Consider the following 18,831-nt stretch of genomic DNA (forward strand, 5'->3'; position numbering starts at 1 on the left):
ATAAAAAGTCCAGTTTCCTGCAAGCTCTAAGATTTAGTATTTCACAAAAGGGTTGATAATATTTATTTGACAGGCGGACTTCATCAGTGGCAGACAAAAATAATCATAAGAGTGGCATATGTTTCTAGGAAAAACATATATTTAGAAGATATACCACTTTCACAAATAACATATGGAAAAACTTCTTCACATAGTTGCGAGTTAAATAATGTATACAGGCAGATTTCACAATGTGACAACATTTCCTTCTAATCTAATTTAGTGGTATATTTATCTGCTTATGATATTATGCCCTAATGAGTTGCATATAAAATAGCCAACACTGAAGACAAATCACAGCATCCTGGTTCACATTCTCATTTTCTTTTATTTTTTCCAATTAATTTTCCTGCCTCAGAATAAAACAAATGATAATGAAGTATGACTCTTGAAATTTCGCTAGGGTTTTAATTTTAAAAAAGTAAGTCAAGACAAAGCTCTCTAACAGAAGAACAAAGGGTGATAGAATACCTGCGTACACTAGTATTTGCTCACCCGGAATAAAGTTTCTTAACCAAGGGCAATGGGATTCAATTTTTCATTTTATACCCAAATTGTGGAGCAAAGTTGATTAATGAGTCTACTTGGTATTTAGAATCAGGACCTTCAGTCATTATCTTACTCTTCTGACTGAAATGTGTGCTCTAAGATGTAAATGTTTCTAACACTTGGCTTGAATCTTGGCCTACAACTTTGCACATTCTTACATGTTAAGTCTGTATCTCTCAGTGACTACACAAATCTTAAAGAGTGCTTGGGGGCACTAAGTAATTGATCCCTGAATGTAACATCATTCATCTCATCTACTCACAAGCGAGATTTTATGACACCTCAAGCTTCAAAAGAAGAAAAGTCCAAGAAATGTCTGTTTAGATGTTACTGTTTATAACAATCCTAACAGTGCTATCTAATCTTTAAAGTGACTATTTCTTCCCATACAGTGGTAGAATTCTTGTATTCTTCAGTTTTCCCTCTGTACTTCTCATAGAATCTTGTTAAGAACATAATGAACTTGTGTTATGATTATTGCTTCTTATTTTAATATCCTTTTTGGAAGGTGATATCATCCTCTAGAGGAGTGGTCATATCCTTTAAACTTTATGGGCTTATCACCTAGTTCAAAGTGCTCCTTACACATTTGTGAAATCAGTGAATGAATAAATAAGTGAATTACCATAACTGAGTATCTGGGGCTAACATTACAGTGAGTAAACTTCATTTTTACACAGTTAGGATTTAACCACAGATGACCCTTAGTGTTTACTGAATATCTAGACTGAAATCTATAATGCATACATGAGTGTATTTAATCTTATGTCCTTACCATGGTAAGGTATTCCACATCACTGGAGAGAGAGACGGATATGGAGTGAGGTGGTTTTAACAACAATGTGGGCCAAAGCATATCCTCATGACTCAAAGAAAAATATTTAGACATTTAGACATTTAGAATAAGGGAAATTTAAAACTAACATTCTTGACCTAACAATAACGACAACTTCTCCTTGACCTATGAAAAAAAGTGCTATGAGAAAGATAATTTCTGTAGCTATTACACTACAATCACCTCTGTACTTCTCCATAAAGCCACAATGCAGATTGGAGAGAAGTGGTACCTTTTTAGGCTGATCATAGAGTCTATCCTGCAGTCAACAGTTTTGACAGAGAAGGGGCTACTAGTAATAATATACAAGAATAACAACTATATTCTGGGTTTTTCTCAGGCAAACATGGACACAGGGTTACCCTATAATCTACTTCAGATCTTCATTTTATATCAATAATTCTAAAGGGGATGAAGACAGTGAGTCTGGAGGAAGGGATTTTTGCCTCTCAGAAAATATTTGTTATGTCTGAAGACATTATTGGTTGTAGGGTGTACTATTGCAATAAAAATCAGCAAAATTGTAGGGATCTTGCTAACATACTTACAGGACACAGCAGGGCCACTCAGTAAAAAGAGCTTATCTGCTCTCAAACAGCATAGGGCTACTATTGAGAAACTGTTCTACATCATCTAAAATCTTTTTAAATATTATAACAGTATAATTTTTTTATTTTCTTGCTCCTAAGTGGGTATATTGGTATTCTGAACTATTTCTCTTGACCCACCTCTCTTGTCAATTTCTGAACTTCCCTCCAAAATATGGCTGCTGGAAACCAGGTGAGCACTGAAGCACAGAGTATACTTTACATAAAAGTGGGAAGGAATCTTTGGTTAGGAAATGCACTTACACAATAGGAAGTGTTTTAGGATTTCAGGTATATTTTGAAATTCTAGATTGCTTGACTTTTATTAGGTTGTCCTTTTATAAAACAGAATATTCAATTAGGTGGATTATTTTCCATCTTTAATTGTAAAAGATAACAATTTTCTAGTTATGACATGACTTATGTATTTGTTTTCTCTCCAGACACCTCTATACATATGTCACCACCAACACCCTACCCTCTCTCTTTCTCTCTCAATTTCAAGATGAAGGTAAGTGAGAAAAATAGTATTGACTTTGGGGGGAGATGTAGTCCTGAAAAGGGAATTCATGGAAGATGATCAAATCTTAAGAAATTGGTAACAAAGTTTCTTGAATCTGTAATCAGCTTTCAGATACTTTCAATTTTATCTTTGAAATATTCTTTTTAACTTAGCAATATTTCCCCATTTCTAGTTCTTTTAAAGATATTTTATTAGCATATATTAATTAACTAGAATGAGTTTCTTTGTGGCATTTTCATATATACATATAATATAGTATTTCTTCTACTATGATTAAATGAACCAATATATCAAGTCAGGCTTATTGTCATAAGTTCTTAAATCTGTTCCCCAAACAAAGGATTGATCCTGGTTAATTAGATATTTCCATGGAGAAAGAATACCAATTAGGAATGTTTTCATAACACACCCACCCACATTTGATTTTGTTTTCCTACTTAAAGCAAGTTACTGTCCATATTTATCACCTCACTGACAATGAATGTCGTTATTATGTTATGTTTCCTGTTGACCTCACTCTCACTTCTGTCACAACCCATCCCTACCTACCCATCTATATGGAAATATTTTATTTTCTGGTGTCTACATTTCCTCTTGCTCTACATTTTGTGTGTGTGTGTGGTACTTGGGTTTAAATTCAGGGCCTATTGAGCCACTCCACCAGTCCTTTTGTGTGATTTTTTTTTTTTCTAGATAGGGTCTAATGAACTATTTGCCCCGGCTAGCTTCAAACTGCCATCCTCCTGATCTCTGCTTCCTGAGTCAGTGAGATTACAGGTATGAGCCATGGGTGCCTGGCTTGCTCCACATTTTATGATTTAAAAAACCATTGGCTCTATAATATTTTTAAAAAACTGATGTCAAGTGAGTACTGTACTGATAGTATCCTAAAAATAAGGAAATAACTTCAGTCTCTAAGATGCACTATGATTTTTCTGCATTCTTTTCCAATTGCTGTTCCCCTAGCTTAAGATGAATCCTATATCCCATTTCCACTGTTCAATGATTTTGAATTTTCAGTAAACAGTCTAATTGTTAATTCCTTACAGAGGTATTTGCTGTTGTCATCAAGGCCTGCTGGGGCTAGGTATATTTCTCATGTTTGTATTCACTTCTTTATATTCAGTTTCATTGCCATACTGCCACAGCAACTGACTTCAAATGCATGAGTGAACTAAGAGTAAATCAGTTATGCACAGTCCAGTTTAGGGAGTTGCAGAATTATGAGCTAGATAAGTGCTTATAATTAGAAGTTAACTGATATAGGTCATGGGGAAAGTGTTCTAGATTTTCTGGTAGGATTACTTGTCCTGGGAGCTGAATCAAGACTCAGTGTCAATGGAAATTCAGTATATCTACCAAATAAATAGACTGCTTAGGGCAAAAAGACTTAGAAAAGAGAATCTTATGAATCTATTGATACATTTAGTATTAAAACAAATAAAACCAGGGAAACATGTTACTATTACCAGGAAAGTCATCATCAAAGATAATGTCCAATACATAATGGATTATTTGTATATTTGATTTCTAGTTGTTTATATTTATGGGGTTTTTCAGCTCTCCTCTTAAATTATAAAATATCTATAATTATTTTCATCATAAAAACAGATATTAGGTAACAATGAATAGCTATAACTGGCAAAAGTAATATTCCATGTTTCAATCAAAGGGTACTTATTATTTTTATTATCCTTGAGGACCATGGTTACAGTTTTAATGAAGTTATGTTTATTATCAAGATCACAGAATTAATAAATGGAAACACTAAGTCTAGTACACTTTGTACAATGCTGAGTGGTTTCTAGTGTCATCGCCTCAGTTAATAGCACATTGGACACATAGAGCTTCCTCTGAAGCCTATGAATTTCATGCAGAGATACCCCTTCCTGAAATGCAAAAGAAAGAAAGGTCTGCTCAAGGCCAAATCCTTTAAGGACAAAATATGCTACATTTCTAACTTTGTATTTACCAGCAGATAGGTTCACAGAAACTGTATTTCCAATTTAGTATTCTTACCAATGTCAGTATTTTCTAAAGGGGAAAATGAAATGACTATCTAGTTATTTACAGTATCTTTTGGATTTACGTTCAAAGCCAAGAACAACAGATTATGAAACAAAGACAGAAATTTAGCAACATATCTGAGCTTGGAATTAACTTCTTTGTCCCTGGATACAATTGCTAAATGATTCTGGTACTTTCTTATTAGGTAAGAAAACTGTGAATGCTACTTAAACTTCGTAGCACCCTTTTATATTGCTAAGTCTCTATCTTTTGAAGGGTAGGAAGGGTAAACCAAACTTTATGTTCTTGTAGCCCTCTATTTTACCAGCTATCCTCTGAGAACTTAGTATACACATTTTTATCTGAATTTACGTCTGAGGTTTCTCATTGCCAAAATAAGTCAGCAATAATATTTTTCTCTCCATTTTGTAAGTATCCATACCAAGAATAAGTATGTAACTATGCCAACTTTCTCCGTAGGATAATTTGGCGATGTCATCTTTACGATGGAATGCAGATGTAGATTCCCCATTAAATGCCAAATCCCCTCGGTTTTTAAATCTTGAATAGCTCAGTACTTCAAAAAGAATTGGTGCTGATGAAACGTATGGCATTGATAAGAATCTAATTCAAAAGTCTTAACTTGGATAAACAGGGTTTTCATTTGATGAAGAATTGCATAGATGAGCATTCACTTTAAACCCTCGCCACTCAATATTTTGTTCTGAAGTGGTTAAACACGTTTTGATAGCTCCCTTGGACTCAGTAATACTGCTTCTATTTGTTAAATGAACTATTTCAAAAGTATTATTGCCACTTAAATATGACCTTGTCTTCCAAGATACTGTTCCTGTGAATAATTGTGTAAGCATGCAATATTGATATTTTTCTAAACTGCTTACCTTAGTGCATCAAGACTGGGCTTTTTGTTTTCATTCTTTTGAATACATTCCCCTTTCTACTTTCTGAAACTGTTATCTTTGGACCTTGAAAAATGTGCTTTGGTAAGTCTAAACTGGCTAATTACACCAACAGAAAATTGTCCCATGAAATGTCAATGTGTTCAACTTTATAGTCTCCAGTGAAAACTATAACTCAGTGCAATTCTGTGGCAATTTATTTTCTATACAACCGAAGTTCTCTTTTGTAACATTGATGATTAAAACACCATCAGGGCATCAGACCATACTGTTTCATTGGAAATATTGGTGATTTTTGTTAATGCAATTTTTTTCAAAAGGCTAGTCATCTGTTGAGTTTGTTCTGTATTTTAAACCTATCTTCTGTTCTTAGAAGGGTTGGAGCTCATTCTTTTTGTTCGTTTCGTTACATTTCTATTTTGAAAATATTAATTTTTGCTGGTCCTGCACTGCTTTTATTTTATGAAAATGGCATTTTACCTTATCATTACCCAATAAAATTGTATGTGTAAGAGTGCATTAAAAAAAAGACAAAAACTGTATATGAAAAACTGGATTTTCCTTAAATTTTATATATACCCAGGAATACCAAGAATACAAACTCAATTTGTCAACAATGAGAAAGGGCTTATAAAAGTAATATACTAGACATTCACTGGAATATTATATAACCATGGAATGAAATGATGTCTATATAGCAAAAAGAATATTTGCAAGTAATTCTAAGTTAAAAAGAGGGGTGTATTTACTACTGTTTGAACATTGTATAAATAACACCAATGATCCATAGATAATAGAAGGGAATATGAGAAATAATAGTATTTTTAGATAATGTTTTACTTTTAAACTGTGACATAATGATAACCCAGATTTATCAATTTTCTAAATTATTATACATGTCTTACAATAAATAGATACCACTATACCATGTTTTTATAGTACTTAGGAGTTTCATATTTTGTTAAACAAATAGTGCTGCTTCAGCCACAAACAGGCTAAATCCAATCCATGACTTTTAATTTTTTTCTTTTTAATTTGTTGGAGAAGTGAACTTTCTGCTTATCCTACATACTTTACCCTCTTATTCAGTTTATTGTTTTCTCCTTCACTCAATTTTCCCATCAAGTCATCCCATGAACTTGTTCTCAGTTGCCTACCTTTGCATCACCAGGCAATCTAAGCCCCCTCTTTCCTCTATCTTGCTCTTCAACTTTCCTCACTTCATTCTGACCTACAACACACAGCTGCTACAACATCAAACAGCAAGGAAATAACACCAGTTATAGCTCCCTCTTCCTGTTATTTAACAAGAGACCTTGCACATACATTTTGCACTGAGCTCCACAAGTTGTGAGTCACCCTGCCTACCTCATCTCTGTCTTGAGTATACCATTCCTTTTCTGGTATATCCTACTCCTCATTTCCCTGGTCTAAAAGCTCTACTTACCCCAACTCGGTACCACTGATTTTCCCTATGCCTGATACATTCCTTCTGCACCTTTGCTCCTTGTACTTTCACAGTGTTCACTAACAGTTCTCTGTTTTTAGTAGTCACCAATCTGGTCACTTTATCTTTGTGGTATATTTATTTCCCTCAATCAATTAACTGTGGATACATAGAAGTCAGCATCAAATTTCAGTTCTGTTTATTCTTTCTCAAGTAGGTAATTCATGATGCCCAAGAAATTCATGTGCTATCAGTGAAATGCATGGCTTATAAGGCAGTAAGAGGAACTTAGACATGTGGCATGTGAGTCTCCTGGCTAGGAATATAGCAGAAGAATAGGGACTGTTACCACAGGCTGTAGTGAAGACAAAAAATTTCTAAAATCTCTGCCATTTTTCAGGTGTGCAATGCTATCAGGGATGGAAGAAACAATATGTAAAACCAGTGATCATTTATTGAACATTTGCTTTTTGCATAGTTTCCTCTGAAGCAGATTTTCCTCAACCTTGGCACTAAACTATTAGAATTGTGGAACTTTTAACACTTTGAGGGGGGGACTGTCTTGTACATTGTAGGATGTTTGGGAGTATCTATGTCCTTTACTCTCCACTGTGACAGTAATATGACCCCCTTCAGTTCTGACAATCACAAATGTCTTCTGACATTGTCACATGATTTAGCAGGGCAAATTTCTCTTAATTGAGAATTTCCAGTGTGAGGCACTATTATTTTGATGACAGTGTTTTTCTTCATCCCAAGTAGTAATAGAGTACACTGTCTGAGAAGGAAAATGAAGCAGGGTGAAAAATTAGAAACACCTGCTAGTTACCTTGGCTTTTGTTTCCAGAAGCTTAAGTCTCAGAATGGAGAAAGAAATTGCTACCAGGAAGGAAATGAACCCGCTGAAAGCAAGGAAAAGAAAATCCAGGGTCTTGGCTAAAATAGAAAGCAGAAGAAACACGAAGAAAGATTGACTTATAGTGAAAAAGAGATTCCCAAGAGCTGAAGGGATGGGGATCAGAGAGCTCTCTATGTTCTAGTGCACAGATAATGCAATAATTAACCAGTGTCCTGGAGAGCAAGCAAGACTCAAGAACTGAATGAGTACCATTGGGCCCAGACAGATAGGATCATGTAATCCTTGCAGATATTTTAGGAAAAAAAAAAACTCATAGAGGCAGTAGAGAGAAGCAGATTTTGAAGGGGCAGGATGTGGGTTGAGAATATGGGCATTACAGCAGCTCCCTCTACATCCTAAAATCAGAGTACGCATTGCCTTCTCCACCCACCCGAGATGGTTGGCTCATTTAGAATTGAAGAGGAATCACAAAGGAGACTATCATTAACACCCGGCAGCAAAATGGGTATCCAGTGAGAAACTAACATTTAAAAATACATCTATGGACCTAAAAAAATACCATTAAAATTTTTAAAAATTAAATTTATTTTATACTTTTCTTTTTCTTTTACTTACTTCACATGTGGACTCTATAGGCAGAAGTTCAATGATGGGCTTGCTCACTTATTGTCCGTGACAGCCCAGGAACCAACATCTAGGTCTTATAGCTTTCAGCTCAGTGATCTTTCCTACAATGGGCTAAACCACACTGCTATTCCCTACCTTGGGACGTACAGACTGCATCCATGGCTGTGATCCAGTAAAAGAAACTCAATAATCCTACTACCTAAAAAACATGAGCCAGCTTTGCCTGGTGTATCTTGTCTTTGGTTGAGAGCATGCTGTCTATTTTAAACAATGCTTCAGGATATTCTTCCTCTTCTTTGAAATGGAGGGCTCAATCTTACTGAAAACACACTTTTGGGTATGGGCTAATAACCTTTTCTAGTCAGGAATGTATTTTTCTGTCTTTACATACTCCCCGCACATATACACAGACATCATTCATATATATAGAAAGACACAAGGTTATCAACTGTGTGTGCATGCATATACAATAAATTACAGAGAAACAAGAGAGAAAAACAGAGACAGAGACATACAGTGTTATAGTGAACACAGTGCCATGCTTAGAGATCTTTTTATTTTGTTGTTGTTCTTGCCTTCAGTTGCTGCATAAGGCTGGATGAAATAGTTACGTATTCCAGAATTCAGTTTCCCCATCTGCAAAATTGAGGTGGTTGGATTTATTTAAAGACTTTTCTGGACATACATTTCCCATATATAGAAGACTAAAAACATTGCATGGAGATATATTCTCATCTTTAAAAGTTTCTTCTCCCTGCATAAGAAAATTGAAAACTCTTTCCTTCAAATTGTTTTAAAACTCATGCCACTTTTCAATTAAAGTTAAAATCTCACCATATCATTTAGATTTAGACTTTAAAAATAATTTAAATGTAACTAAAATGAACCTATCAAGATAATTTTAGATGAAAATTCTGTTTTGGAAAATGCAGATCAGGATTTTCTTTTCTGATTACCTCTCATAACTAACAATGTGGAGGATGGTACTTACTGAAGCTTTGGGAGCTCAAATACTATCTCAGCCACAACTCTTGGTTTGTTCCCAAACAAAGCCTCTCTACCTCTCTTCAACACTTCCTTAATGCACTAGCCCCTTTATTCTTGCAGTGTCTGTAGAACACTATAAAATTTTCATTGAAATGTTACTTTTTGGATGGTAGGGAAAGATAGAAGGAGCTGTTGACCCCTTGCTATGCCTACTACTGTACTATGCTGGATTCATTATGAACACCATACTATATAATCCTCAATATTTCCCTTGGAAGGAAGTAAGACAATTATTATTACATTATAGATGAGGAAACAAGCTCAAAGACTCTATGGGCCTTGTCCTAGGGCATAGTTAATATTCACAAAGCTTTAGTTTGATTCCAGATTTTCACTGCTGGGAACCCTGTGCCAATCCTTACTGATTCATGATGCCTCCCTAATTAACAGTCAAGAATAAGAGTAGAAGCAAATGTTTATTGTTGACCTACCAGGTGGTTGATGCTGTGCAAATACTTCTATGCTTTGTCTTATTTAATTCTCAAAAAACAAGGGGGAAAATAGCATCCCTGTGCTTTACGATAAAGAGAGGTTAAGTAACTTAGCTGAGCTCTCATACCCAGTTTTAAAACTGGAATGTGAGCACACATTGTCTAATCTGACTCATACCTCCGACTCAAGATACCTTAACATATCTCCAATCATGAATATAAATTCTGTGCAATTTTCAAAACAACATGTAATTTTTTCCGATTTTCAACATTTGTGTTTTGATACCCACATTAGGAAAATAAGTAGACAAAAAGAAACATGTTCATTATATGCAGACTGCTTAGGAAATACTTATTTTTAATCAACACACACATAAAATGTGTAATGTATAACCATATATATAGCAAGAATTGTTAGTGATAAATTCAACTTTACTATTTGTTGTTTTACCTTGTGAGTTTTAATGAATTCATGTTTTCCTCTATGTATGGAGTTTATTAGTTTCCATTTAATTACACATTTATCATTTATTTTCAATATTACTTTATGATAATAGTGATGAATTGAAGTCTGGGATATGAAAAATTTTATTTATAGTGCTTGGAAATGACAAAGACATGTTTTATTAAGCCAAACCAAGGATAAAGTACTGTAAATTTTAAAATATTAGATTTTATTTTTAAAAGTCACCAGTAAACTATAACCAAGCATTAGAGTGGTGTAGGGGATTAACCCAAATGCTTAACAGACTGGCTTGATATAATATGAAAATATTATAGAAGTACTAAATAGGTCAACAGAGATTTTATCAATTCTCAGAGGAGAGAAACAGGTATAAGAATAATACCACAACAGGGAATTGAATGTCCACAAACTAGTCCAAAGTATGTCAGTATTCTTTACATAAACCAATATCATTGGTCACCAGAGTGTGTGTATTCTTCCTCCTTCTCCTCCTCCTCTCCCTTCTCTTATTCTTCTGCATCCTCCTCCTCTTTTTTCTCTCTTTCTTCTTCCTCCTTTTTAACCACAGCAACATTTCTTTTGGCAGTAGTGAATTTTGGACTCAGGATGTCGCACTTGCTGAGCATGAGCTTGTCACTTGAACCATACCCATGCTGGCCTGAATAGCAGTCTTCCTACTTGCCTTGTACATGACTGGAATGACACTTGCACACCACCATGCACAGGTTATTGGTCTCACTAACTTTTTGTCAGTGCATACAGAATGACCACCAGACCTGAAATACCATGAGTATAGGGAACGAGAAGTCTCAGATTACTGGCAGATACACAATGACAGCTAAGGGTGAAGGATGATATCTTTGCTTGACATGAAACCTCAGAGTCAATGCAAAAAACTTTGGAGGTAACCTTCCAATAGGTAAATTGAACTTACCTATTACTTAAACAAGGTAAAATTCAAAATTAACTTGTTTATTGAGAAAATCAAAGAAATCTGGTAGTTGTTATTTAGTTCTTCCTCTTAACTAATAGAATGTGATGTCTATGAAAACAGCAATGAGACATTCACCAAAATAAAAATATAATTGTGATATTGAGTAATGAACTTGGTGGATCAAGACTTACATTGTTACATATATTCACAGGACAGTCTTCAACTCAGGATTCATGCTTATCTCCAGTATATCTACATTAAAGTAAGTTTGGCAATTGGACCAGGATATGAAATTCATTATTAGCATTTGGTTATAGGCCTTTATTCTGTTTAGTATTTAATGTCCTTGATCTTTTTTTTAAAGCTGTTGTGCCTTTATTTTTTTCATTTCCTTTTCTTTTTAAGGATAAGTTCATTTTATAGAGGGGCACTTGTTCTTGTTGACTGTCTTCAATGATATACACAATATTAGTTAACAAAGGACAAATGAATTGACCTATCACAAATCGTAAGATTCAGGGTATCAGCAGCACCCTCATTGCCATCCTTTTATACCTGGACTCTAAATTTTTCATGCGATTTTTCCATCCAAGTGCCAAAATACCTAAAATTGATACCTAAAATTGATATTGTGAAAATTTTGTCCAAGTTTTTCTCCATAGTTCCATAATCTTTATTTTTCTTTCATCTATCTACCCTGACTTGTATTCATTACCCACCAATGTTTAAACCACAGATATTAACTTTCCCTAGAATTAGTCCCATGCATAGCAACAGTGTTTTGAGGATAATTAGTAGAAAGGAAGAATTTCACTGTTACACATTCAAATATTCAAGTCTTGCTCATTAAAGAAAAATGGTGGCATAGGGGAAGTTATTGCAAAGAGGAAAATAAATAGACCTTCAGGAGTATTAAATGGGCAAGTCAATTACTGTGTCCTTTATCATGACTCACTGAAATGTGCACATTGACCTACCAGTCAGTTCCACAGTAATATACCAATGAAAACAAGGTTGCAGTCAATGAAGGCCCAGTAACAAAATTTGGCAAAACTTTTCATATTTTTATCTCTGAAACAGTCCAGATGACTGCTATGAAGTTGGACCAGTAAAATTTGGAAATCTTGTTCATTTGCTTGGATGCTTGGTTCAGAGAACAATCCATTATCATTTGTCACTCATAGGTACTTTTTTTTCCCCCTGTGAAGTGGCAGAGGAACCATTCCTCAGAGAAAACAGGCCATATTAGCCATGTGAAATCTGGCTATTTTTAGCAATGTTGAGTGGCTGTCTCTTCATGAAACTAAGAAAAGTATCACTTTGCCTTTTTCTATGAACCAGAAAGGAAAGAAAACTGCCTTTGAGCCACCTCTGCTTTTCTAAATTTTTCCTACTCAGTCACACCAGGGCTTATACCAGAAAAGAAAAAAAAATTAAAAATAATGCTAAGATTTTAACAAAACGTGTAGTACTAAGTATTGAACTCAATGCTTCCTGTTTGCTAGGCAAGCACTCTACCACTTGAGTCAGTTTGTTTTTCAAATAGAGTTTTGCTCTTTGATTGAGTTGGCCTTGGACCAAGAACCAACTACTTCGACTTCTCCAATAGCTTGAATGCCTGGCAAAATTATTTTTAATGTGTCAACTGTTTTCTGGAAAAAAACTCAGATCAGATAGACGTGTCAAAAACTAGTATGTTATACACACACTGAAAGCATATAGGATGCTGAGTGGCACATAGTAGGCATTCAGACATATTAGTTATAAATGCCAGATGATAAAGGAAAGGTCCCAACAAGCTGTCTTATCACTATAGAATACAAGTGGCATGTTCTATAATATATTCACAATGAGACCAGTTGCTCTGTCTTTTCTATGTCAACATGTGTTATGAAGCTTATCTTGATAAATCCCACATTAAAAGAATTTTGTTTTCCTTAATGTATTATAGAATTAGGGCCTTTATTATATTTGTGTAACATTTTGTTTTTGTTATTATTATTATTTTATTTTAGTATTATTGCTTCTGGTTTGGTTTACTTTATTTTGTTTGAGACAGGGTCACCCTATGTAGCCTAGGTATCCTGGAGCTCACCATTCTCCTTCTTTGGACTCCTGAGTGCTAGGATTATGGGCAAGAACTACCTTGACTTCCTCCATTTTCTTCATTATACAGTGAGTCTTTTAGTTAGTTTTGAAATTGTACATGTGTTGATGAGAGAGAAGATGGCACTAGACTGCCCCAGGCTTTAGAATTCAAATATCTCTGTGGTACATAATAGGTTGCTGCCTCTATTCTTCTCTTTGTCCATAATTCTTCCTTTACTGTGGTTTGATGCTGCTGCTGGTTTTCCTATATTGGGAAACTTCAGGGTCCAAGACATTTTTTCATAGAACTTGCTTTTCTTCACAAGTCTCCACATAGATGGTTCAAGTTTCACCTCAAATGTACCCTTCAGAGATGTCTTCCTTAGAACCTTGTCTTTCTACTTCTGTTTTATTATACTTCAACAAAATATTCTATCTCACTTTTGACCAAGCATCTCAATCTCTGAAATTACCTTCTAGTGCTTATTTGCATGGTGTGGTATTCATTGCCTGCTTTCTCCACCAGAATGAATGCTGGATGAGAATAGATATGTTCTTTTACAATTCAGTATCCATGAGGTCTACAAGGGTATCTGGTGATAGTAAATCCCTGAAAAATATTTATTGGGATGAGTGATGAATAAATGAGTTGATATGAAGATAAGAGTTACCTGATATTTATACCAAAACTCTGTATTTATCTGGATAGAAAAGTATATGGAGATTTAAAGCAGAAATATAAATATAATGACAACTATTGCCTAGTTTGAGCTATACCAAATGCTTTAGACACAGGGTTACTATGTTAAGTAGTAATTAAATAGTGGGTACATCCAACAGAATAGATACCAAGAAATTTCAACTCCTAGTATTTATTAGAGGCATAGTTTTGGTGACAAGTAAAAAATGGCAGGATCAGTGTATTCCTGCTAAGTACAGGGTACTCAGTAATTTACCTGCATAAGACCTATCTCTATATATAGTATGCTGTGTAAAACTGAATCAGTCTGGAAGAAATCTGGCTTGAGGATTACTGGAGGATTTGGGTTTACTTTAGGGACTTAATAGCTGCTTATGGAACAGTAAACTGTTTCTTAGCCACTTAGACTATTCTAGGTGCCATGCTAAATCATTTAGAGCCATTTCCCTGTTTAATCCTCACAAAGCCTTTGTATCTAGCTATTTTTGCTCCCTTAAACAAGAGTTAACTGGGACATACAGAGATTATGTCAGTTGTCCAAAGTGACACAGGAAATTGTAGTATACCTTGATTTTAATACTAGGTCTGATTCATTCCAAGCCTATACTCAGAACAACTTAATTCCCTAGTATTTCTTGATAGGACACTGCTACACCAATTATTAGACTTGCAGGAATATCACTCACATGTCATGTACTCAATGCTTGTGATAACCTCTAACATCATAGCTTCAATTCTGTTGAGAATCATTGTGTAAGTAAATCTAAAAAGGTCTATGGAGAAATATGGCCATTATCAGTCTTCCAGATATTTCTAACTTGCAAAATCAGGATAATGTATCTACTTTATTCCCCAGGGCAAATAAACTTTCCTAAAATAATGGTAATCTACTTCTCTAGCAAATAAATAAGAAATTTTGAGAGACCCAACAAGAAACCTTCTTTGGTACATTCAATGAATAAAAGTTTCATGTTTGATTGAATAATATGCTTCAGAGCACATCAGCATAAGTTTATACTTGTCATCATAATATAGAAAATTGAATGCAAGGTTAGAGACATAAACTTATTTAATGTCTGATAAAGAAATGCAAGTTACAGTTTTACCACTCTGACCTAGAGAGGACTATTAATTGGTCTCTGATTCCAATGTCAGTTCCTCAATCTTTCAACCCTTAGAGATAAATCATTCTAAAATTCTGCTTTTATGATGTGAGGCCTTCTGTGAAACATGCAACGTTGTCCAAACATTAAAACTTTTTCTGGACTCCAGGTTTCCCCTCTTCTAGACTTAACCTAGTGTACTAGCTTTGTTTTTCTGCTCCTCAGCAAGTGTCATTAATTCTTGTCAACCTGTTCTCTGTACTATTCCTTGATGTTTCATGCATTTACCTTTTTACATTTCTCCTTCTGATAATTCCGTTCTTATCTTTGCTTATCTAAGTACCGCCAAAACTTCACTAACAAAATATTTCCACATTTATGGCCATGTGGATATAAAGTCATTTCTCTTTCCTTGAAAGGACCAGAGGTCATTTTAGCCTTATCAGTAATTCCCCTACCTGGTTGATCATCAGACATACACATGGATATTTATGAAAGTACAATCCCTATATCTGCAAACTCCACAAGTTCTAATTTACATGGTCTGGAGTAGGCCCATAAATCTGTGTTAGTAAGGAAAAAAAGATGGTTACTGATGATCAACCAGGTTCAGAAATCACTCAACTGGACATATAATTGCTTTTCCTTAATGGCTTCATTTTCAGCCTGTCGTCATTATCATCATCATCATTTTGTCATTTCATATATCATGAAAATTTTCTTGATGGGTGGTTCCATGTCTAATACATCAAATTCTCACTAAATAGAAGGCATTTAAATATTTTTCCATGGATCTATTGTGAATTACTTGATAGGTTTCTATCTGATAATTCATGTTGATATTTTATGGAATATGAAGTTTATGGAATATAATTTACTATAATAATAAATAAAAATTTCATTTTATTACACTGGGGACAATTCTAGATTGAAATATAAAATAGCATATTTAATATGACTCTCTCTTACCTCAAAAAAAGGTAACCATAGTTACTAAGTGAACTAACTTTGGAGAAATTTCCACAGAGCTTTATTTTTGTATCCTGCTGGTCTTACAAAATATTTTAACACGTCCAAATGTTGTGGGTTCCTTCTTGATGAACTCATTTGAAATCCCAGTTGGAGATGTGTATTCTATATAGCTTTGATACAGGTGAAAATCCATGTGTGCAAATTGTGTTCATATAAAAAGATCCAAGTGAAAATGAGTGATAGTCTCCCAAAACTTGGCTATTTTTAGCCAAATAATAAATGCACTGATCATAAACACAGGAGTCTTTTTAAAGCCTGACGTTATCATAGGACAGAAAAGATGAGAAAGAGGCACGAGAATAAAAAAGCAGAGAAAATGATGCAGAAAAGGAAAGAAGGAAAAACTAAAGTAATTATGAGTTGAAGGGTAGTAGAAAAAGAAAAAGAAAATGACATCAGTGAATAGGCAATGTCCATTCACATAAAATAATTCCAATTTATTTCTATTGGGGATAGTCTTTAAATAACACAGAATAGCAGGTACACTGTGGGGTTTTGGAAGGCACACTATAGGCAAGAGTTTGAAACTAAACATTGCTAGTTGCACCCTATATCTCTTTCTAATCATGATTCTTGTTGCTGTCCTCAGATTACAAAAATATATCTTTGTGTCCATTCCTACAGACTATGACTTCCCAGGAAAAAATAATCATACAAAGATCAAAGATAAAAGGGAATCTTAAAAGGATTATGACAAAACATAATCAGATTATCTCTTTATTCATAGGAAATCTTGGACCTGAAACACTAAAGTCACTCCAAGTAAAGTATATGGCACATTGATACAGCACAGGATATAGAGGGAGAGCGAATGAGTCTGAGGACAATTTCCAGCATTGTAGATTCAGACAACTGAACATCAAATATGCCATTATGGTACCATCAAGCCCCTGAGGTTCCATTCTTCCTTCAAAAATTACACCGGCAATGACTTTTGATAATTACCAAAGGAATTATCATGTAAAGATTGATGTGTGAGTTGAAGTGCATTGCTGAGCACCTGCCAAAACAGGCAAGTCTGCCAAGACTTGCTTCCTGTGTTTCAGTCACATCTTATGACTGCTTTGGCTCCTGTACTAATATTCAAGTAAGTTTAATTCCTAGCAATATTGCATGTAAGGTGTGCAGACACAAATTTGGAATGCAAATATAGAAAATCCAATACAGATCTTAGCAGAGTTTATGGAAAAAGCAAAGCTTGTGTACAGAGCAGACGTGGCTAAATGTCAGCACAGACTTGTGAGCGGATATGGATTGTATACAAAGGTTCAGGGCAATCCCAACACTCTACAATATGGTAAAAAATTTAGAAGAAGGCAAAAGACCTTTTCCGAGTTGATTCATTTTACACAACACACAAGAGACCTTCAAGCCCTCACTAAACATCTATTTATTTATAATTTTGACACACATTTTAGTCAAGTGACTATCAGGTTCCTAAGGAACAGCAGCTCAGAGTAAACTGAAAGTTGATAAAAAAAAAGGGCCTAGTATAAAAAGATAGAAAAATCATAGAAAAAAATAAAATCACATAAATACTCTAGAACAATTAAAACATAACAAGAGTATATCTACTTACTGAAATTGCTAAAAGTTTTACAAAGTCTTGGCTAAGTGATCTTGAATAATTGGTGTATTGGCCTTGAATCATCAGAAAGTAAAATCTATATGATCTATATATGGTATAGCACACAAACAATATATAGATTGAAAGTGAGAGAAAAAAATATCTATCTGACCATAAACACCCAAGTGAAATTAAAATTGAACCAAAGGTTTTATTTGTTTTTGTTCTTTTAAACTCAGAACTTTGCGCTTCCTTGGCAGGCACTCTACCACTTAAGTTACACACCCTCGCACTCTTACTTTAATTATTTTTCAGGTAGGGTCTCCTGTGTTTTGCCAGGACCTCAACTGTTTTGTAATCTGAAGCTACATCTTCAGCCTTACCTAGCTGGGATGACAGGCAGATGCCACATATCCAGCTCAATTTATTTCTTAAATGGGGTCTTGCGTGGGGAGGCCTTGAATTGTGAGCCACCTGATCTCCATCTCCTGAGTAACTAGGATTGCAAATGTGAGCCCCCACATCTGACCACTAAAAGGGAATTTTAAAAAGATAAGGAGTACTTAGATGTTCTCTAAGAAAGTTTTCAATATGATAGCTTTCTAAAAGATGTCATTAATTTATCTTAACATCTTCTCTTCTCCAGGATATATAAAGTCCCTACCTGACTATTCTCCCCTTATATTGCTTTAAATCATGTTATCATATCTTGAGCAGTTGTGATGTATGGGGTATAATACTACCCTATATATCTTACTCTTATATTTTACAAGAAGTCTATGAAATAGGAATCATGAGTGGTAATATTTTAAAGATGAGGAACTTCGTTCATATCATCATGTGACTGGTTTAACATAATAATACAGAGGGAAACTAAGTGATTTATAATAAAATGCAGTTTGGTTTGATTTTGCATTCCCTGGCATTGTAATTTTAAATAATTCACTTATAAAATTCAAATTGAAAATAATAATATCCCATAACCTGATAATGAAAGAAAATGTATTTTGTATGATAAGATGAATAATTCAAAGGTGTTATATTTGTTCAACTAATTAGTATATAACTTC

General features: G+C 34.5%; 1 protein-coding gene and 1 pseudogene across 10 annotated transcripts in view; one reads left to right on the forward strand and one right to left on the reverse strand.

The window, feature by feature from the left end:
* The window catches only part of Lrrc4c (leucine rich repeat containing 4C), a 1,195,224-nt gene that overhangs the window by 440,069 nt on the left and 736,324 nt on the right, over positions 1 to 18,831 (reverse strand). The gene's annotated exons all lie outside the window — the stretch shown is intronic.
* The window catches only part of LOC109703446 (uncharacterized), a 96,166-nt pseudogene that overhangs the window by 42,615 nt on the left and 34,720 nt on the right, over positions 1 to 18,831 (forward strand).

The sequence above is a fragment of the Castor canadensis genome, chromosome 1 (genome assembly GCF_047511655.1).
Source record: "Castor canadensis chromosome 1, mCasCan1.hap1v2, whole genome shotgun sequence".
In the NCBI taxonomy this organism is placed as follows: Eukaryota; Metazoa; Chordata; class Mammalia; order Rodentia; family Castoridae; genus Castor; species Castor canadensis.